The sequence below is a fragment of the Silene latifolia genome, chromosome X, assembly GCF_048544455.1.
Source record: "Silene latifolia isolate original U9 population chromosome X, ASM4854445v1, whole genome shotgun sequence".
Classification (NCBI taxonomy): Eukaryota; Viridiplantae; Streptophyta; class Magnoliopsida; order Caryophyllales; family Caryophyllaceae; genus Silene; species Silene latifolia.
Window position 1 is genome coordinate 271,613,865 of NC_133537.1, and position 23,541 is coordinate 271,637,405.

Genomic DNA, 23,541 nt, shown 5'->3' on the forward strand with positions numbered 1-23,541 from the left:
ATCATTTGACCCTCAATGGATACTTTATCCCCGAGGGAGAGTCCGAGCTCTACCACGGCTTTCCTGAGCCGATCTATGACTCTGTGGCCAAGGTCAGGTACCCGGGTGTAGAAGTCTTCCAAGACTATTACTTCATCCCCGACAACACCGAAGTTGCATCAACCTAGCCCAAGTCGTCCCCATGTCTCGACGGACAAGCTGTCACTCTCCTCTTCGGAGAGGATAACATCAAGCACCTCGACTATGAGGACATCATCAACATTTCTCTGAAGGATAACCAGTTTGACCTCACCGCCCTAATCTCTGATACTGACCTAGAGAAAGCTACACAAGGCTGGAGGAAAACTGTCAAATGGACCGATCGCCAAGGCCGCATTCTCAAGAATACAACTAGAGAAGGCCCTATGTTCAAAGAGGGAAGTGAAGAAGAATCTGAGTCTGCGTCGGAGTCAGAGTCTGTCTTAGCTCCTAGCACTCCTGATGTCCCAGTCAAGGTCCCCTTCCCACTATTTTATAACAAGCTTGTGGCTGCTTCAGAGGCCGAGTCAACTAGGGTCATCCCCACTCCCATAGAAGGTGACAACCTGGAGCCTGTTCCAGAGGCCACCTCCTTTGCTGTGTCGCCTCTGACTGCCCATGAGATATCTGTCCTCTCCGAGCTTTTCGCACGGGTCAACTTAATGAACGCTAAGTTTGCTTATGACTCGTCTCAATTTAACTGCAATGCCATTCTGAATGATTATGAGGAATTTGACTTGAGTGACTACCCACCTCACCTAGCCAAAGAAATTGACAAACGGGAAACCAGAACCCCCATCATTGAGGAGACCAAACCTATTAACGTAGGAACCGACAACACACCCCAAGAACTTGGGATAGGGACAACCCTTCACCCCTCGGAAAGACAACAGTTCATTGACCTCCTACACGAATACAAGGACGTATTCGCCTGGTCCTACAGAGATATGCCTGGGATCGACATGGAAATTGTAGAGCACAGGATACCCATTAAGCCCGGAGCCAAACCCGTGAAACAAAAGTTGCGCCAGATGCGCCCTGAATGGGCCCTGAAATCAAGAAAGAAGTGGATAAACAGTTCAAGGCTGGTTTCATCAAAGTGTCTGAATACTCTGATTGGGTGGCCAACATCGTGCCTGTACCTAAGAAAGACAGGAGAATTCGGGTTTGCGTCGACTTCAGGGATCTGAACAAGGCAAGTACAAAGGACGACTTCCCTTTGCCACATGTTGACATCCTGGTGGACAATACCGCCGAGCATGCTCTCTTATCATTCATGGACGGGTATGCTTGGTACAAGCAGATCAAAATGGCCGAGGAAGACATGCATAAGACTGCATTCATTACGCAGTGGGGTACATATTGCTACACGGTCATGCCCTTCGGCCTCATCAATGCCGGAGCAACCTATCAAAGAACCGCTACCGCTCTCTTACATGATATGATGCACAAGGAGGTAGAGGTATATGTCGATGAGATGATCGTCAAATCGAGAGAACGGGACGGTCACATCAGCGCCCTCCGGAAATTCTTCGCTCGTCTGCGGAAATATAACATGAGACTAAATCCTCAGAAATGTGCATTCGGGGTCACCTCCGAAAAACTCCTGGGACACGTCGTTAGCAAAAGAGGCATTGAGATTTATCCAACCAAAATCAAAGCCCTTCAACAAATGCCTCGGCCTAAGAACGAGAAGGAGATTCAGGGATTTCTCGGTCAGGTTCAGTACATCAGCCGCTTCATAGCCAAGCTCACCATGATTTGCAAACCAATCTTCAAGAAGCTTCGCGCCTCCGATCACACCGATTGGGACGACGACTGTCAAAAGGCCTTCGACAGGATAAAGGAAATCCTATCCAAACCTCCTGTCCTCATGCCACCTCAACAAGGGATTCCCTTATCTATATACCTGACTGTCACTGACACAGCCATGGGAGCAATGCTAGCACAAACAGTCGACGGCGAAGAACGAGCCATCTACTACATCAACAAAAAGTTCATCGAGTATGAGACAAGGTACACCCAACTGGAAAAGACATGCCTTGCCCTAGTATGGTCAACAAAGAAACTGCGGCATTACATGCTCAGCTACACGGTCCACATCTACTCCAAGATGGACCCGGTCAAGTACATCTTCGAAAAACCCGTACTAAGCGGAAGGCTGTCTAGATAGACACTCATGCTATTCGAGTTTGACCTCAAGTTTGTACCCCTCAAGGTTATCAAGGGAAGGGCAGTCGCCGATTTCCTAGCAGAGAATCCCGTCAACGAGGATCCAACGACCGACACATGGTCCCTTCATGACAAAGACATCCTCTGTGCCGACACCGACGCATGGGACTTATACTTCGATGGTGCATCTAATCTGAGAGGCTTCCGGGTAGGAATCCTTCTCATATCGCCAGAGGGAGAACATGTTCCGATCTCGGTCAAGCTGGACTTCGCCGTCACCAATAATACCGCCGAATATGAAGCATACCTCATCGGCCTACAAGCAGCCATAACACTCGGTATCAAGAGACTGAGAGTCCACGGCGATTCCTCACTCATCATCAATCAGGTGTCCGGATCATGGAAAATCCGAAGTGACAGCTTGGCTCCCTACCAAGCGAAAATCAATCAAGAGACCGAGTTCTTCGACCAAGTCGACTACTTCCACTTGCCACGAGAGGAAAATCAATTTGCTGATGCCCTGGCAAAACTTACCACGCTCGTCAACATACCTGACGACATGACATCGATGCCCCTATGTGTCGAGAGAAGGGGCAAGCCAGCTCACATCTGTGCCATCAACAACGACGAAGAAAACCATGATTAACCTTGGTACCAAGCCATCCTCTACTACAAAACCAAAAACGAGTTCCCTCCCAACTCTGATCCAAGAGGACAAAGCGTCATCCGTTTACTTGCATCACAATTCGTGATGAACCAAGACCAATTATACAAAAGAACACCCCAAGGGATTCTCCTCCTTTGCATTGACCATCACAAAGCCAAAAAAGTCATGGGAGAGCTCCACGACGGAGAATACGGCCCTCACATGAGCGCAATGATGCTGGCTCGAAAAATCATGCGGTTAGGCTAATACTGGACCACCATGGAAGCCAATTGTCGTAACTACGTCAAACATTGCCACAATTGCCAAATCTTCGCCAACATACAACACATACCACCGTCCCTTTTATACACCATGACATCACCCTGGCCTTTCTCGACCTGGGGCATCGACATCATCGGGAAAGTCAACCCAATAGGCACCAAGGGACATTGCTTCGTCCTCATCGCCATCGACTATTTCACCAAATGGGTGGAAGCACAGTCTTATGCAGTCTTGATCGCCAAACAAGTGGCCAAGTTCATCCAGGACAATATCATCTGCAGATATGGGGTACCCCATGAAATCATCAGCGATCAAGGCTCTCACTTCCAGGCGGAAACACAAGCCTTGCTGGATAAATACAAGATCAAATGACACCGATCATCCCCCTACCGTCCCCAAACCAACGGAGTGGTGGAGGCAGCAAACAAAACTCTTGCCACCATTATCAAGAAAATGCAAGACAACTACCGCGATTGGCCGAGCAAACTCCCATTCGCACTCTAGGGATACCGAACCTCCATTCGAACACCGACAGGCGCCACACCCTTCTACCTAGCATACGGTATGGAGGCGGTTCAACCGGTAGAGTTAGAAGTACCATCTCTATGCATCCTACTGGAAAGTCAAGTTCCTGAGGCGGAATGGACCCGTCGAAGGTACGAACAACTCACACTTCTAGAGGAACGGCGGCTCAATGCCTTGCACAACGTCCATCTATACCAACGACGTATACAACGCGCATTCAACAAGAAGGTTAAACCTAGGAACATCAAGGAAGGCGACATGGTCCTCAAGTCGGTTCGAGCACCGTTACCCGTCGATCCGAGGGGGAAATTCGAACCCAACTGGGCCGGGCCACACCTGGTCAAGAAAATACTTTCGGGGGCGCAGTGAGACTGGGTGACCTAGACGGGAAGGATTTCACAAACCCGAACAACCTAGACCAACTCAAGAAATACTACCCTTGAACCATAGCGACCAACAACCTCACCCTAGTTTTGCAATTAGCGACTACCTTAATCCTTTCAAGTCAAGTTCCTCAACACGTTCTGATTTGAAATTGCATGTTTTATCGAGTCTAAGTTGCGGCACCTTGCCCGTTTCGAATGCCCTTTGATCTGTCAAAGGCAACATCCATTTGCACTCAAACAAAAAAAATCCCTGAACTACGAGCAGGGTTTGATTTCACCTCTTTGGGTGGATACGTAGGCAGTCCCTTCTTATACAAGAGGGATACAACCACAAAACCTAATCAAAATTCACAAAACATTTTGAACTACGATCATGGTTTGATTTCAACTTTTTAGGTGGATACGTAGGCAGTCCTTTCTTACACAAGAAGGATACAACCATCCCCATCAAAAAAAAAACATTCCCTTATGTTTACCCACATACAAAACATCACCCATATCAACTTTCAAAAAAAAAGGGAAAAACATTCCCTCTCCCACAAAAACACAAAGAAAGAAGCCTTTCTCCCTTCCTACAAAAATCTCATTTCCTAAGTGCAAATGTTTAGGATAATTCAAGTCGAATTGCCTTTACAAAATGGATGGAAGAAACAAGCGTTTACTTTTTTTGACACGAGCAATCCTCTTATTTAATTAGTAATAGGAAGGGTTACAAATTCAACAACAAATAAAGCTCGGCAAGTCTACAACTTTTCAAAGCTAAGGTGTCGACTAAGACACCTCACCTAGTAAAACTAGCACAAAAAATACAATACATAGCTAGTACAACATAATAAAAACTCACAACGATAATACAACATAATAATAAAGTGGGTAATGGGGGTCTTCATTCTTCTATTCTATCCTTGCCTTTTCCCTCGGGGTACATCTTCCCCTTGTTCTTCTTGTTGGCCCGCCTAGCATGAACTTCCTCTTCGGAACAGTTCCTCAACGGATCTACAACGGTGACGGCCTCCGATCTCTTGCAAGACCCCATATTCGGTCCAAAGCGAGCCCGTACACGTTCCACTACATCTTTGGGACCCGAGCTTCTCCTCTTTGGTGGCCTCATCACGTCCGGGCTAGCTCCATCAACATAGTCTTCGAAGAAGGCACGGTTGGCCTTGCCAACCTCTCGATACTTCAAGTCAACAACCTCGTCCTTACGAGATTTGGACCTTTCCTCCAAGGTTTGAGCTCTTGACCACTTGACATAAGCGGGATTCACCCATGTCGTGGCAACGGGGTTTGGTACCTCCCAAAGCGGCCGAGTGGCCCACCATCTTTCGAAGACCTCCACAAGCTCGGAGTTTCGAAAAACGTTCTCTTGGACAAAGGTATCTTGAGCGGGCACCTTTTGTTGACGCCCCATTTTCCTCATGAGCCTTTCGGGATAAATGAAGGAAGCAACCTTCAAGCCTACCACCATCAAAGAATGAGAGCTAGCACCCGAAGCGGGCAACCCCGTGAAGGACCTCAAGTGCCACCATGGCACCACCCAACGGATGTGAGGACCACCCTCCTTCGCCAATCTTGCGGCCCAATAGGCCTCGGTGGATGCGAAGCTATCCGAGTACAATTTCTTCCTCATGGTAAGTGTTAGAAATCATATTTTAAATATCACATATTTTTGGTTTAAAGTTTTAGTCATAAAAACTTAAGGATCTTATGCATGCAAACTTAATAAAATAGATGAAAAATCGATTTCTCACCATCTTATTTTCGGCCATTTTGGGCACAAGTAAGGTCTCCTACCTTCACTTGTTCTTGAGCTATAATGAGTAATAGCATGATCCTCCAAAGACTTCAAGTGTAGAAGCCACTCCTCTTAATTGCACCCAAGATTATCCCTTATCTCTACTAAATAATATGTGCTACATATTTGTTTAGTAGTTTACCTTAAAATTGATTACTAATACTCATATATTACACTAATAATATTAGTAATTTGATTTGAACAATTTGATCATGATTTCTCTAATTTTGGAGAAAGATGAACAAAGTACGGGAGAGTTTTCATGTGTGTTGAATGGTTGAGTGTATAAAAGAATATAAGAGAACAAAACTCTCTTAAAGAGAGTAGATCGGGTCCGTTTCGTGTTCACAATTAAAGATGTGGTCGTTGGGTCACGGTCGAATCAAAACACAATTTATAGCTTCACAAACAACTCTACAATTAGTAAAGAAGCAAGTAAAGGTCGGATTCCAAGGGACGGGTATTGAAATGAGATTTCTATTGCAACTAGTGGTGTCACAAATTGGGTTGATGTAGAAGGTCACTAAACTAAAATAGCAATGAAAATAAACAAGCAAGATGAATTAAAGGGGGTGTAAACAATTGATTAAAAGCACTAGGGTGTCATGGGATCATAGGGGAATCATGGGAATTGATCATACAAACATGTTCTCAAATTATAAGCAAGCAATTATTGTTGTGATGGATTGAGTTGGGTTATATCTTACAATCCTAGGAAAGTTTGGGTCCCGGAGCCGAATCGATTAGATTGTACAACACCTACAAGTCGACTTAATCTTCCCTACTCAACAGTATGCATGGTCTAATGAGACTCGAGTTGGGTTATGTCTTACAAGTCTCATTGAAAAGATAGAAGATGATAGTAAATGCAAGGATTCATAGGCTTAGCATTTCATCAAATATAACATGTGCATGAGTTGAGATCAAAACAAGCAAGCAAATAAAACATGAAAGCATATTAATTTAAGCATGAATCATTCCCCATGTTGGTTTCCCCTAATCACCCATTTAACCCTAGCTAAGAGACTACTCACTCATTATCATGTTGATCATGCTAGCAAGGTTGTCAATCATATCAACAATATGAAACATGATGAATAAATGAAAGTAATTAACAATAATTAAAAAGGGATTAAGAGAATTATACCTACTAATGATTCCAATAATAAAGCAAAGATAAAAGAAGTACTTGAATGCTTGATTGAGAGGTTGTCAATCTCCCAACAATAACCCAAATAATCTTCAATTACCCAAAATAAAGGATGAACAAAAGAGAGATTAAGGAAATAAAACTTGTATTAGAACTTGATTAATTGTTGATTACAAAACTAAAGAGAGATTTGATTGATATTAACTACTCTAATTATTGATAAGAAGAACATGCTCCTCTAATTAGACTAATGGGGTATTTATAGTGGAAATTAGGGAGGATGCATTAGAGTTAACTAAGGGCTAAACTAGTAATTACACTTTTTAGATTGAGCAAGGAGGAGCCGGTATTTTTCGAAGGAAGGGCTTCTTTCTTTGTAGCTTGGAGAAGAGGAAACCGTCTTTGTCTTTGGAATCCAAGGGCGGAATAAGGTCGGGACGGGCGGATTCAGCGATGGGGTCCGAGCGGATTCGAGGGAATCCGGGCGGATTGTGGAGGTGGAATCCGAGCGGATTATGGGAAAGCCGCACGGATTGTGCAGTGGGACGATCGGATTGGTGACAATCCGCACGGATTGTCACCAAAGAAGACATCTTCTTCTTTTCTTCCTTTTCTTCACGAAATCCTTGGGGATTTCCTTGGGGATTCAAGGATCCTTTCTCAACATTGCTCTTCTACTATAATATGTACAAAGGCCTTCTAATATTGTCTCTCCTTGATGCTTGGTCATTGAATTCGATCAATTTAGTCTCGTTTTGCCATGAAAATGCAAGATTCTTACTCCTTTCCTACCAAGGGATCAAAATCTCAAAGAATATGCAAAACAAAGAACTAAAGATAAGAAATGACCCAAATATGCACTAAAAAGCATGGGAACAAGGCTAATTCGGGGGCTAAATATGCGGTAATTATGGTCACATCAAATATCCCCAAACCGAACCTTTGCTCGTCCCGAGTAAAGAGGTGACAAAGACTAGGACCAATACTAACCTATCCTAATAGTATAGCCGATATGAGACAATTAGCGGGTCTCACTCCGCCCCTTCAACTCACAACAAGACAACCATGAGGTAGGATGCCTTCTTGCAAGGCAAGGTGGGTCTTGCCAAAATGGCGACACATCCAAACATTAAGCACACAAAATCACATAATGGATGCATCTACAAAAAGGAATAGCCACTTCCTCATCAAGTGGCGGAGGCACTAAAGAGGAACAAATTTAAGAGCATGTAATCCTTCACAAATACTAGTTCAACAAATTACTAAGTCTAAGAGGATGGCACTAAATCACCTCCAAATGGTGTTAAACTAGATTAATTTCGTCCTCAATTTCCAAATGCTTTCGTCAAGAGCGATCGGATGGTGGTGGAATGATGATCCCTATGATGCTAGTAGCATATGACATGACAAGTCTCGAATTCTCTACAAAAGTAAAGGTCATGGATCGTCCCAAGCTCGGCCAAGTGGCTTGACAAAAGGCTTTTTGGGAATGAAATGCTCAAATCTTTATTCACAACGGGTGGATATGACTAGTATTCAAAATTGTCCTCATTTCACTTTCACATTTCAAAAATTTAAGATGGGGTTTGTCCCTTCCGGGCTAGTGTCCTTTGCTTTCGCCAATCGCGTATTAGGCAACCGGTTAACCTCTAGACAATAGCTTTTTGGGGTGATAGTCACTCTGTCTCCGGGCGGCCGAATTCACAACCGTATGGGGGCCCAATTCAATGGATCTCGCACCAAAGCACATCGAAGTGGTACGCCTCCATCAAAACAACTTAAATTTCTCAACTTTCAACAATTCATAACATTTGAGGTTCCTTGGCATTAGATTACATCCACATGACAAAATTCTTTGAAATGAGCACTTCAAGCTTATTAATAGAAAATATTTTTGGGTTGCCTTACCACAAGGTCAAACAAGGTCACCTAGACAAGTTAACCAAGTCCACATCGCATCACGGGGTTGGATAGGTGACTCACATGCAAACCCTTGACTAGGCTTTGGGTCATGGGTCAAAAGACACTAGTATGACACTATCTAGGGTGTTTTACAACCATTCTAGTAGGCAAAGTCTTAAGTTGAACAAGTATTTGTAATGGCTTGGTTGCTCTTGTCAAAGTTCCTAATTAGGCATTTTTCAAAACATTTCTAACATGCAACTATATGCCATGATGCAACTAATATAAACATCCTAATGCAAGTGATTCTATCAACTAATATGACATATAAACTAAATGCAAGTCCTAAGTTCACATTGTTATACCGCATCAATCAAAATAAAGCCACATAGTCATTAACATAAAGAGGAAAAAGGAGATTGGAAAGATCATACCATGCGGTGTTCAATATCCTCATGTCTCGGATGTGGCGTAGTCAATCAATGTGAACAAGGATAGAGCAAACACAATATATACAAAACAATATATACACAAGACTACAAAGGGAAATAAACATGTTTTTGGGTTTTCAATTTTCAAATTTTTATGATTTTCGAAATTTTTCAATTTTTTTGGGTTTTTGAATAAGAGTTAAATGTTAGAATTCCCATCCCCACACTAATATGGGCATTGTCCTCAATGGCCAAAATGATGGAAATTATGCAAAGATGATGCATGATTTCTACACTAAATGCAATCTACACTAAGCTACACTACATGATGCATGGTTTTTGTTATGACGGAGAGGATAATTTAGATTACCTCCCGTTGTGTATGCATTAACTTCCCCAAACCGAGTGAGACACTATTGCTAATGTCCAAGGATGGGTGTAGTGCATGCACACACTATGCAATGCATGAAACTAATTTGTCATTTTGGATTTTGAAAATGGGAACAATAAAATGAGAACACCTCAATGGTACCGAGGTGTGAGTCCTCTATGGTGCTAGGACTACTCCAACAATGATCAAAATTATAATTAAAACAAAGAGAGAAATAGACAAACCATGAGAGGGTAGGAGTCTCCAAGGCTTGCTAATCTTCCATCATGTTATTACCGTTACTTTCCTCATTAGAAGTGGTCACATTGTCACTTCCCTCATCATTTGCTTCTTCACTTTCTTCCTCATCTTGCTCATCATCATCTTCACCATCCTTTTTTCCTTCACTTGCTTCTTCATCAATGTTATCATCAACTTCTTCATCATTACCAACAACCTCATTGTCACCTGAAACGACCCTAGATGCACCCGGAAATAGGACTTCTCTATCCGCCCAATTAGGCAAAGGACATGATGGGTCAAGTAGTCCTTGCCTAGCTAAGTGTAGGAGGGGTGGATATTGAGCCAAGTAAGCGTTTTTCCGATCTTCAAAGGCTTGCTTGTGCATTGCTTGCATGAGAAGAGTCACATAGTCATTTCTTGCTTCAATCCCCTCGGGCTTGAACTCTTGATACTCAAAGGGGTAAGGTGGTATGACAATGGAAGAGGAGGGCATTTCAAGTTCACCCTTTTGTTGTTGAATAACATACTCGGCCTCTTTAGAAAGGGGAAGTAGATAATTGGTCCGGTGGACGCTTAGACGACAAATATTTGAGGGCAAAGTGAACTATCTAGCTTCACTAGTGAGCCATCCATACTTAGTGTCAAGGGGGTTATGGGCAACCCACTTGTACTTGTGTATCATAGTATGCAAATCAACAAGATGACCACCCTCATTTGCTTTGTACTTGTTATCCTTATTGAAGTTAGGATCAAAGTACTTAGCTAGGATAGTGACTAGGCCGCCATTGACAATAACGGTAGTGCCCTTCTTCCCACAATCAATGTTGAGCCATCTATCTACCAAGAGCCTCAAAGAATTGCAAGGCTTGGTGTGTACTCTTCCAATGTTCAAAGCCGATTCAAGGAGAATAAAATCAAGTTTGGTGAAATGGTTGGTATCTTTCCTTGCAATTATGGTGTTTCCCATGACCTTATGCCATACTCTTATGCCCGGATGGTGGACCAAAAGAGCACGACTCGCATGAAAGTCCTCAAATTTTCTCCCGGAAATTGCCTCCCAAAGAGGGTCGGGGTCATACTTTCCATAATTCTTAAAATAACGCGGTTCATCACTAAGACCCAAAATTTCACTCAATTCCCTAAAGGAAATGCGTCTACTAACATTAGCTAGACGAAACTCGAGATTCTCCCTATTCTCAACTTTGGTGACTTTCAAGGAACTCAAAAATTCCAAGGTAAGGGAGGGGTATGTCAATTCCTTTGTTTCAAACAATTTCTTCAACCCCATGGCTTTGAAAAAGGCTCTAGTTTGCTCAAGAACACCCAATTTTTCTAAGGTATCTTCACATATAAATTTGGTGGATTGTAATGACTTCCTAGCAAACTTGACAAAGGTATTTCTATGGGTTTCGGAAATAAAAGTTACCTCCGGATAATGCAAAAGTTGATCAATCTCCGGAGTAGAAGGTGTTGTTGCTCCCATAGAAGGTTGTTGTTGTTGTTGCACTTCCAAGTTTGGTGTTGCTACCACCATAGCCAATGCTTTCTTTGTTTGAAGAGCCTTTTGCCTTTGTGAGAGTGCCTTAGCCTTTGGTGCCTTTGTTGCTTTTGTTGCTCCCTTAGTCCTTGCCATTGATGAACTAACCAAGAAAAGAATGAAAAATCTTCAATTTGTAGTGTACCCAAATCGATTTAAAGGTGAAAGGCTTTGCCTTTATGAATTCAAAAATTGACTCAAAGGTTGAAGATTTTGTGCTTGGTTTTGATTTTTATTGAAGAATGAGTGATTGATTTGTTGTTAGAAGAATGATTTGATTTGTTTTTGGTGAATGTTGTTGAGGGATTTTGTTTTTGTGATGGAGAGGATGAGGGTTTTGATGTTGTGGGTAGTGTTTATGAATGAATGAATGAATGAAGGAAGGTGGGAGGGATTTTATAAAGACCGAAATTTTTGAATCGCAGGGCAATCCGTGCGGATTCTCGCCCAATCCGTGCGGATTCTCGCTCCTTCGGGTTGTATAAAACTCGCCTAAAGACGGCGGATTCATAAGAAGACGCTCGGATTTGCTTGATACTGGGACGGGCGGATTTGCCAAAAAGACGGACGGATTTGATCCCAGAAATTTTTCTCGTTTTCCTCGAGAGAAGACGGGCGTCTTGATCCGGGACGGACGGATTTGCGAGACAGGCGGATTATATTCCAAGACGCCGGATTCTCTTACAGTAAAAAATCTTCCAAAATCTCAGCTCATAAAGTCGTGCGTCTTCGACCCAGTACGCTCGGATTACTGAAGACGGGCGGATTCTCTGGAATCCGCTCGGATTTTACCTCTTGTACCCGGATTCAGTTCCATCCGTGTACAATGCATTTCCCTTACCATTCTTCTATTCTTTCTTCATGTCTCGTGTTCGTCATTGTGGGGGCACTACTAAGGCATGGATAGCCTAGGCAATTGTCATCCCCACACTAAGGTAAAGCACTACACATCAATTGAAATTGTTAGTCCCTCCCTCACTTCTCTCAAACATGACAATTATCTTGATCAAAGTAAATAAAAATCCAAAGATGACAAAAAATGCAATACAAGAATTGAAATGTAAGTTAGGGAGTTAGAAATATTTTACAAGTGGTGGTTTAGGGAGGACTCCACCAAACTCTCATTCTTGATGAGATGTCAAGGGGGCATGTCCAAGGTGTTGTTGATGTTTCTCAACACCTTGAAAAAGTAATCGAAAGCTTGTTCATTATCATGGTAGAGGTCTTCAATAGACCTTGGCCCTTGTTGTCGGTCTTGATCGATGGCATTACCAATGTAGGGATTAAAAATCCCTTCAAATTCGTTGTCCTAAAGACCACAAACTTCATTAAGTTGATCATTGAAAATCTCTTAATTTGATGGAGACAACTCTCCCAATTTCTTCTCTTGGCCAATGAGGCCTTCCTCTTCTTCTTTGATTGATTTTGATGAGCTTTGCAAGCTCTCCTTGTCACAATTCACTTGCTCTTTGAATGGAGCATCTTCAATTTTCTTCTTCCATTGGAGTTCCGATTTCTTCCTTTCATCCTTTCGGCTATAATGATCAATCATGAAACATGGTTCATGCAAATGAGGAGCTCTCATAGTCTTGTCAAGATTAAAAGTTATGCTTTCATCTCCCACTTCTAGAGTGAGCTCACCATGTTTTACATCAATTACCGCACCCGCGGTGTGTAGGAAAGGTCTTCCTAGAATGATTGGAATGTTGGAATCTTCCTCCATATCAACAATGACAAAGTCCACCGGGATGAAAAACTTCCCAATTCGCACGGGGACATCTTCCCATATCCCTAATGGTGTCTTCGTCGATCTATCGGCCATTTGGAGTGTGATGTTGGTGCATTTAAGCTCTCCCATCCCCAACCTTTTACTCACCGAGTACGGCATGACACTCACACTAGCCCCTAGATCACATAAGGCTTTGTTGATCGTTGTGTCGCCAATGGTACACGGTATTGAGAAGCTTCCCGGATCCTTTAACTTTGGAGGTGAACTCCCTTGAAGTATTGCACTACTCACCTTAGTAAAGGCGATAGTCTCAAGCTTCCGGATCGACTTCTTCTTTGTGAGGATATCTTTCATGTATTTCGCATAGGCCGGCACGTGATTGATTAATTCCGTGAAAGGAATTGAGACTTCCAAATTCTTCACAATTTCCATGAACTTTCCAAGTTGATCATCAAATTTGGGCTTGGCTTGACGACTTGGAAAAGGAAGTCTAATCACAATGGGCTCCTTCTCCTTGACCTTGTCTTCATTTTGATGATTCTCCATCTTTGGAGTTTTGCACAATTTCTTCCTTTTCACTAGCTTCCACAACTTCATCCTCAACTTGCTTCTTCGGTGCTTCATACCTTGTACCACTTCTCAAGTGAATGGCACTAACCGTTTCATGTCTAGGGGGATTACTTTGAGGTGGTAATTGCCCCTTTTGTCTTTGTGAGCTTGAAAATGCTAGTTGGGTCAATTGTGTTTCCAACATCTTGGTGTGAGCTAGAATGTTGTTGATGGTGGTTTCCTTTGCTTGGCTATCTTTTTGCATTTGAGTGAAAAATTCTTGTTGATTCTTTTGCATTTGGAGGACCGCTTTTTGGACATCAAAACCTTGGTCATTTTGGTGATTGTATGGATTTTGATTTTGGTAACCTTGGTTTTGATTGTAAAAGGGTCTTTGATTTTGGTTTCTCATGGGTGGTGGAGTGTATGTTGTTTGAGGGTTTTGAACATTTTGGCTTTTGTATGAGAGATTTGGATGGAATTTGGTGTTTTCATTGTAAAAGTTGGAATAAGGGGTGCCACTCTTGTATGCTTGGAAAGCATTCACTTGTTCATTTGTTCCCCTACATTCACCTTGGTCATGTCCCAAAGTTCCACAATTCTCACATATCCCACTTGGGATTGATGAAGATGCCGTCATGGCATTAACATGATGCTTTGATGATTTTGAGTTTTCTTCAAGTCTAGCCATAGCTTGTTCAAACTTCAAGTTGATTGTGTCAATGTGAGCACTAAGTTGAGCACCCAATTGAGTAACGGAGTCCACTTCATGCTTTCATCCTCTAGTAGCCTTGCGAGGTCTACTATATTGTGAGTTATGGACCGCCATTTCCTCAATCTTGTTCCATGTTTGATTATCATCAACTTCGGTGAACATTCCATTTGATCCCATATTGAGAATGTTCCTAGAATCTTCATATAAACCGTTCCAAAATTGTTGTACCAAAAACCATTCGCTAAGTCCATGGTGAGGACATGAGCGACAAATTCCCTTGAACCGCTCCCAAGCTTCATACAAAGATTCTTCATCCCTTTGCTTAAAACCCGTAATTTGAGCTCTTAGCATGTTAGTCTTTTCCGGTGGGTAGAATTTTTTGTAGAAAGCTAGAGCCAACTTCTTCCAAGAATCTATTCCGAGGGTGGCCTTATCAAGGCCCTTCAACCATTGCTTCGCGGTGCCGATTAGAGAAAAAGGAAATAAGACCCATCTAATTTGGTATTGAGTCACGCCTGTTTGAGAGATTGCATCACAATAGTCGCAAAAGGTTTCCATATGAGAATGAGGGTCTTCACTAGGCATCCCCCCAAATTGGCTCCTCTCAACTAATTGGATGAAGGCGGACTTGGCAATAAAATTTCCGGTTAGATGTTGCGGTGTAGGAGTACCATTTGGTAGATTCTCCTCGGTGGGTACGGAGTGTGACGAGAATTTAGGCATTGTAGGTGGATTTTGTGGGGAATTGTGTAATGGGTTCTCCTCTCCTTCTATTGCGAAAGGGTTGATGAACTCACTAGTGGGTTGAACAACTTCACTAATACCTCTTAAATTCCTCCTAACAAGTCTCCTATTGTTCGTCAAGGTTCTTTCGATTTTACGGTCAAAAGGTAACAAATCACCTTGTGATCTTCTAGACATGCAAAATATCAAACAACTCGAAAACAATTAGAACAAACCTTGAGGAGTTTTTACTTCCCCAAGGCGAAGAAAGACACAACTAATAACAATAAAAATGAAATCTAAATCAAACAAACACCGTCCCCGGCAACGGCGCCATTTTTGATCGGGTCCGTTTCGTGTTCACAATTAAAGATGTGGTCGTTGGGTCACGGTCGAATCAAAACACAATTTATAGCTTCACAAACAACTCTACAATTAGTAAAGAGGCAAGTAAAGGTCGGATCCCAAGGGACGGGTATTGAAATGAGATTTCTATTGCAACTAGTGGTGTCTAAGGGGTGTCACAAATTGGGTTGATGTAGAAGGTCACTAAACTAAAATAGCAATGAAAATAAACAAGTAAGATGAATTAAAGGGGGAGTAAACAATTGATTAAAAGCACTAGGGTGTCATGGGATCATAGGGGAATCATGGGAATTGATCATACAAACATGTTCTCAAATTATAAGCAAGCAATTATTGTTGTGATGGATTGAGTTGGGTTATATCTTACAATCCTAGGAAAGTTTGGGTCCCGGAGCCGAATCGATTAGATTGTACAACACCTACAAGTCGACTTAATCTTCCCTACTCAACAACATGCATGGTCTAATGAGACTCGAGTTGGGTTATGTCTTACAAGTCTCATTGAAAAGATAGAAGATGATAGTAAATGCAAGGATTCATAGGCTTAGCATTTCATCAAATATAACATGTGCATGAGTTGAGATCAAAACAAGCAAGCAAATAAAACATGAAAGCATATTAATTTAAGCATGAATTATTCCCCATGTTGATTTCCCCTAATCACCCATTTAACCCTAGCTAAGAGACTACTCACTCATTATCATGTTGATCATGCTAGCAAGGTTGTCAATCATACCAACAATATGAAACATGATGAATAAATGAAAGTAATTAACAATAATTAAAAAGGGATTAAGAGAATTATACCTACTAATGATTCCAATAATAAAGCAAAGATAAAAGAAGTACTTGAATATTTGATTGAGAGGTTGTCAATCTCCCAACAATAACCCAAATAATCTTCAATTACCCAAAATAAAGGATGAACAAAAGAGAGATTAAGGAAATAAAACTTGTATTAGAACTTGATTAATTGTTGATTACAAAACTAAAGAGAGATTTGATTGATATTAACTACTCTAATTATTGATAAGAAGAACATGCTCCTCTAATTAGACTAATGGGGTATTTATAGTGGAAATTAGGGAGGATGCATTAGGGTTAACTAAGGGCTAAACTAGTAATTACACTTTTTAGATTGAGCAAGGAGGAGCCGGTATTTTTCGAAGGAAGGGCTTCTTTCTTTGTAGCTTGGAGAAGAGGAAACCGTGCTGTGCTGGAATCCGGGCGGAATAAGGTCGGGACGGGCGGATTCTGGCGATGGGGTCCGAGCGGATTCGAGGGAATCCGGGCGGATTGTGGAGGTGGAATCCGAGCGGATTATGGGAAAGCCGCACGGATTGTGCAACTGGGGGACGGCCGGATTGGTGACAATCCGCACGGATTGTCACTCAGCAAGACATCTTCTTCTTTTCTTCCCTTTTCTTCACGAAATCCTTGGGGATTTCCTTGGGGACTCAAGGATCCTTTCTCAACATTGCTCTTCTACTATAATATGTACAAAGGCCTTCTAATCTTGTCTCTCCTTGATGCTTGGTCATTGAATTCGATCAATTTAGTCTCGTTTTGCCATGAAAATGCAAGATTCTTACTCCTTTCCTACCAAGGGATCAAAATCTCAAAGAATATGCAAAACAAAGAACTAAAGATAAGAAATGACCCAAATATGCACTAAAAAGCATGGGAACAAGGCTAATTCGGGGGCTAAATATGCGCTAATTATGGTCACATCAAGAGAGTAGGAGCAACCGGTTGGAGGGAGTAGTCCAAGGCATGCATGGACTTATTCTTTTTCCTTTTGTGCTTCTCAAGTAAGTAGGTGTGTAAGGCTATTTGTAGGTAGGCATCATCATGCTACTTTATCAATTAAAATAAAACAACCAAAACACACTAATACTCCCTCCTTTTTCGGTCCATCCTCTATAAAATGGACTACCATTTTATTTTGTCAATTTGTCAATTGTCACACAATATGTCACATGTAGTATGTTACATGTTATTAATTAATTTAATGCATATTTATCACATAAATATCATTTTATAAATTAATTAAATTACATACAACAACTTGACTAGTGATACTTGATCACAAAAATAAAATGGGTCATATAATTATAATTCACAACATCTTGTAATTATAATTAATCATTCATTCTTATCTCTATTGTTTCTCAAACAATAAACAATTTTAGTAATAAAGCATTTTTATTACTAAAATAAATCTTATTTAATCTCATTAAAATAAGAAATAATATTCTCTCTCACAATTGAATTGTTCAATTTTAAGAAATTGATCAACTTGTATCGTCATACAATTAATCAACTTTACAGATAAGGGCATCATCCTTTAGGTGTGACCTTAAGGGATCAACTGACCACCACCGTCCCACGACAGTAACGTCAAAATCTAGCAAGCCAATCGTTACCGATTAATGTTGATCAGTTGACTATAAAATGAATCATCCCTTACGTATTCTAAAAATGAGATTTAAACATGTGATCATCATGATCGACAATTGTGATCGCATTATTGTCGGGGACACTCCAACAATCTCCCACTTGTCCTCGACAAGTGTGCGTCACCAATTCTCTTGTCCTATTACTATCTCCCACTCAATACAAGGTGTCTTGTAGGTCGTACTTGTAAGTGATCACATCGAGAGTGGTTTCCTCGATCTGGAGAATAACTGATTTGACCGGAATTATCTACCATAGATACCTTCCGAGCGTGGCCACGCATTTCAAGTTCATTACTCCTCGAGTGGCCCTGAGATATTGTTTTAACCCTAACAAGGGGGTGGACAATTCCTATCGCACTATTCCCTTCAACTAGCCAGAACCATCAATACCCAAAATATGCCCATTTGACCCCATTTACGAAGGTCGTAGTAACATAAATCAAAGTTAATCTGAAACCGTGCCACCTTAGGCGAACAATCTTTAGTCAAAAGAATCGACTCATTAGAATACTATAGTAGCTCTTGCCACGACCAGGCTATATAAATTTGCCAGAACTCTATAAGCGGTCACCAGGCCTGACAAAGTGTTCCTCACAGTCTGCCTATGTGATCGACTAGTCATCTCATATGACGCTATGGCACTTGAACTTGCCATCAATCGCATCACTCTCTAGTCACTTCGAGACGTCACCTCATACAAGTGACTATGGACAAATACCATGTTAATCCGAGTTCACTTTAATGGGGTTCAATATTGTCTCTACAACCCGTTTGGATGTAACAAAGTATAAAAGGAGTTTTTTTAGATTTAAAAACTCGAACGACAAATGTGATTATCTCATATGAATAGTCAATAACTGATTACTACTTCATATTTTTATAATCAATTTTCATCTTATATGTAGTTGTTCATCTCAATGCAATTGAAATGACATATGACATGACTCATCATGTTAAGCCTATGAGAAGGCTTTGGTTAGTAGGTTTTATCAACTTCTTGTACCTTACTCAACCTTACTACATACTCGTTTTCCTTTGTAATGTATACATTTGCATTACAAAACTTTCTGAGTAAGTGTCTAGATCCAATCTAGACATAAGCTCTCTAGCTTTAGAATAGCTCCCACTGTTTTCACAGTGTGCGAGATCCATCCTCTTGCACATCTCATGATTGCAAGTGTACTCAATTTCCGTTGTAAGCATCTCTCATTGTTCTTTATTGCCTAGAACAATTCTAGCAAATCCACTTCTTAAATAACATAGCCACAATGGTTCCTTAACCATCTTTAGGTGTTTCGAATACGGTTTTTGTCCAAAACCTTATATAATCTCAACAGTCATTAGTGTAAGCCCTTACACAAATTTGTGAATTGCAAAAACACTTAACTTTGCATCTTTAATGCTTCTTCAAGCACTTAAGAATAATCAATATGGCTATTTGGTAACTATTACTTAAATTCGATTTGAAACAATTCATCATACTCAAAGTATATGAAGTGTTATACATCATTACTCATTTAATTGATCCGGCAACGGAAGCAAATGGAATCAATCAAATATGTTCAACTCGATTGAACTAATCATGAATCTTATCAACATAAGACTTCTTATTTGGCGCTAACATCATGTGGATTTATCTCCATAAATCCGGATATTAAAGATGTATTATATATCTCCAAGTCTTAAATCATTCCCAATGATCAATATGTCATCCACATATTAGACTAATTAAAATTACCGTAACTCCCACTAAACTTTATGTATAAACACAACTTCTCTACCTATCGAGAAAAGTTTTATAACATGATCAAAACATTGATTCCAACTCATTGATGTCCTACTTAAGACTCTCTCTTAAGTTTCACATTATCTTAGGATGGCAAGAATCTACAAAACGCAAGACATATATTGAATACATTCCTTCTAACTGAAGAAGTGGGTTTTAGATTCACTCACTATATATATATATATATATATATATATATATATATATATATATATATATATATATATATATATATATATCTCATAATGAAACACAATCCCTAAGAAGATCCAAATAGACTTAAGCATTTCAACTAGTGCAAAAACCCTTTGCTACCAATCAAGCTTTGATATCTAACAATTCACTTGGAATTTATTTCGGATTTTCATGGCTCTAAACCTTGTATTGAGTTGTGACTTAAACACTCTCATGTAAGTCATATGTTTATTACTTTCCAGAAGTAATTAACTTGAATCAAACAATTTCTTTGTAAGTTGCATGCTCTTTACTTTCTAAAAGTAACACTAATTCATCATCTTCAACAAGTGATGACTTTAACCTCCTAGGTTTTGAAGAAACAACGTCTTACACAAAACGTCTCATGTAGCCAAGAAAGACCAGTTTCTTGCGACATAACATTCTTTGTGGCTCTTGAATAATTTCTCCCACTCTGTCTTCTAAAAATAAACTTGTATTCTAGAAAGACAGCTTCACGAGCCACAAACTCGTTGTACTCGTGATTATAGTAAGGTAAAATGAGCATTTGTTTCTTGTGAAAACTTACAAGCATGTTACTCTACCATTTCATATCTCATATGATTCATTTTAGACTTAGTGGAAAAATAATTTAGACAAAATGATAAAATCCCCAAAAGGATCAAGTAACTCAAAGTAACTTGATTAAAGTTCAAACTATATCGAATAGGGTTTGATTTCTTTATCCAACCACACATTATCCCATAATGCGTGCTAAGAGAGATTAACTTGTGATACTATATCATATTTCCTTTGGCTTATATAAAAGTCTTCACTTTGATAATTCCATCACGACTAAATCGTGATTCTTGGAACTCTTTGAACTTCTTCAAAGATTTCTCTTTTTACCTTATTAAGTGAACACATTAGTGTCAACTTAAATCGTTGGTAAAAGAAAATGATCAACCTATTCTGGATCAATGATTTACAAACTCGATCTCCTTTTCAACCAAAAAGCACGAGACATCTTGCTTTGAATACAAGATACGCATATACCATAAGATTAACAATCTAATGGTTCCAAGAGTACTCGATAACTCTTTGCGTTCATCATTCCAGAATTTAAGGTTTAATCTTGGGTTACCAATTTGAGTCTTGCATCATCTACATGATGTATCATTCTAGTTTGGTTTAGAATATGTTCACCTTGATAATGGGCTAGCCATACATCAAATCGTGGTGTATAGGGTCACAAAAGTGAAACCTCTTTTGTATCTCAACAAGATTATATTCTTATTCAGAGTTTATGCATTTAATAGTCATAATTAAGGTACAACTATAAACCCAAAACTAGATTGATTACACAATGACTCTATCTCTCGACATTATTTGATGCTAGTCGTCATATTTTAATCATCTTATGTATCGAATACAATGATGAAAACCTCCACTGGTTTCTAATATTGACGAAGTAGTACTAGCAAAATTTATGTTAATCAATTAAACATTTAAAGAAGAAGGTCCCATTAGGTATCCCACAACTAACTTGTTGATTCTTTAATAATTTTGGGTAGTTTCCTTTCTACCGTCCAACAATTAAGACAATGGAAACTTTATCGGTCGGGATTGATAGGTTTAGTATCGTTATTCTCAATAACTTTAATTTTACCATTACCTTGTATCAATTCCATTCTAATTTTACTTCTTACAACCTCGTCCTTTTATTAACGGTTTAAGAGAATGCTCTCACTCATTTCAATGAGTCTTTGCTAAGAGAAGCAAAATTGAAATTCATGAAGACTACTCTTCAATTTATTCATTTAGTCTTAAAACGTTTATTGAAGTGGTTGCGGTATTTTGGTCAATAACGATTTCTAACAAATCTAGTCACCAAAATGATTTAACGTTTCAAAGTAGTTAACTTAATTAAGCACATGAGAGACAATTCATTGTAAGTAGATTTGTTAGTCAAAAAATCAAAAACCCTTTTGATCACGAATAACTTTCATCTATACTCTGAATAAGAGATCCTTCCAATGGATAACACGAGGTTTTAGAAGAAAATTCATATTTGTCTTTAGTTACGATGTTTTAATGGAGATTTGAATTAAAATCGAAATGATATCGTATAAATTGAGGTAAAGAAATAGAACAATATGATAACGGAATAATGAAAACAAAACATTTATCGTTATAATAATACTTGTAAATAATTTAACAAGATATGAGCATTTATATAGTGACCTCTACCCAACTATTATAAATGATTCCAAGATCCAAATTCATATTAACTTGGGCACGGTGTAGCCGATTCATCCCTTATAAATATAACTCGGTAGATTAACTCTTTAATCGATTCTACTTTTAGAACTCTTGGTCGATAAAATTACATTAATATTTATCTTTAGCCCAAAACACATCCAGCTATGGTCGAGAATACTTTTGTTGAGTTCAACCCAAATTTCGAATAAATGTGTCCATGATCCAAATCCACATTAACTTGGGCACGGTGTAGCCAATTCATCCCTTATCAATATAAATTCGGTGGATAGACATTTATCACCCACTTCCCCTACGTAACAAGGTTTGTACCCCGATGTGGCCGAGCGCACTCCCTCACGAAATAGGTTTTCATAGTTTCTACTTTTTGGTAAGGCTAAGTCTCAATTGTTTATTTTTAGCGAGAGGTCATGTCAATTTATTATCTATCACGTTTTAAGTGAACTAAAGCAGTGAACTACGATAATTGTAATTGACACGGTCGATAAACTCAACTTAAAATGCATGTTTAGTTATGGCGATTTAGCGATGTATGCAACATATAAATAAAATGCAAAGCATAAAAAAAAAATCCTAGTATGGCCTTCCTAAAATAGTAAATCTAATAAACTATTACAAATTCGGAAACCAACTCCTTTGGTCCCTTGAGCTTCGGTCTTGGCACGCATCTTGAGGTAACACTTTCTTTGATGGACCGCCTTCTCGAATGGCACCGTATTCAAGGAACTCCGGAATAATTAAATTACAAAACGAATTACATAATTTCCTATTATACATTTGTAATAAAAATAAATCTATTAAATTACAAAACGGTGATACGAGATCACAATAATTACAACCGAATCGATATTCCCATACATTTCGGGTAATACCAATTAAAACTAAGGCCATACTCGCGGTCGCCACTTACAAACAAGAAGGTCCTTCAATACAATGCAAGGCAAAACATAAATGAGGAAGAGCTTTCAAATCAGGAACTCACCCTCAGAACGGTCAACCTCCACTCCATAACAGCGTCGGTCACCTCAATGACCGCAGGCTCTGGCAGGTGCAGGTGCAGCTCCTCGCCCCTGGCCCCTGAAAGGTGGTCTCTGCCGGGAAAACTGGGGGCTGGGTCCTCATCAACGCATCGACCCCCTACAATTTGGATCCACATCAAAGGTAACAAACCCTCCTATCAAAAAGAGGCAATAAAAACAAAAGAACAGAGAAACATACCTCGATCGGGTACCAGGCAAGCCTCGACAACCGGAAGGTGTCGTAGTCGGCCTCCCGCAGCAACAGATCCTCACCTCCCTGGCGG

The 23,541-nt window shown here is 40.1% G+C and overlaps 1 non-coding gene across 1 annotated transcript; it reads left to right on the plus strand.

The window, feature by feature from the left end:
* Positions 1-14,694: 14,694 nt before the first annotated feature.
* LOC141625899 (small nucleolar RNA R71) lies at positions 14,695-14,801 on the plus strand. Its single transcript, XR_012535643.1, has one exon. It is a non-coding gene; the product is annotated as a small nucleolar RNA R71 (small nucleolar RNA).
* Positions 14,802-23,541: the final 8,740 nt, after the last annotated feature.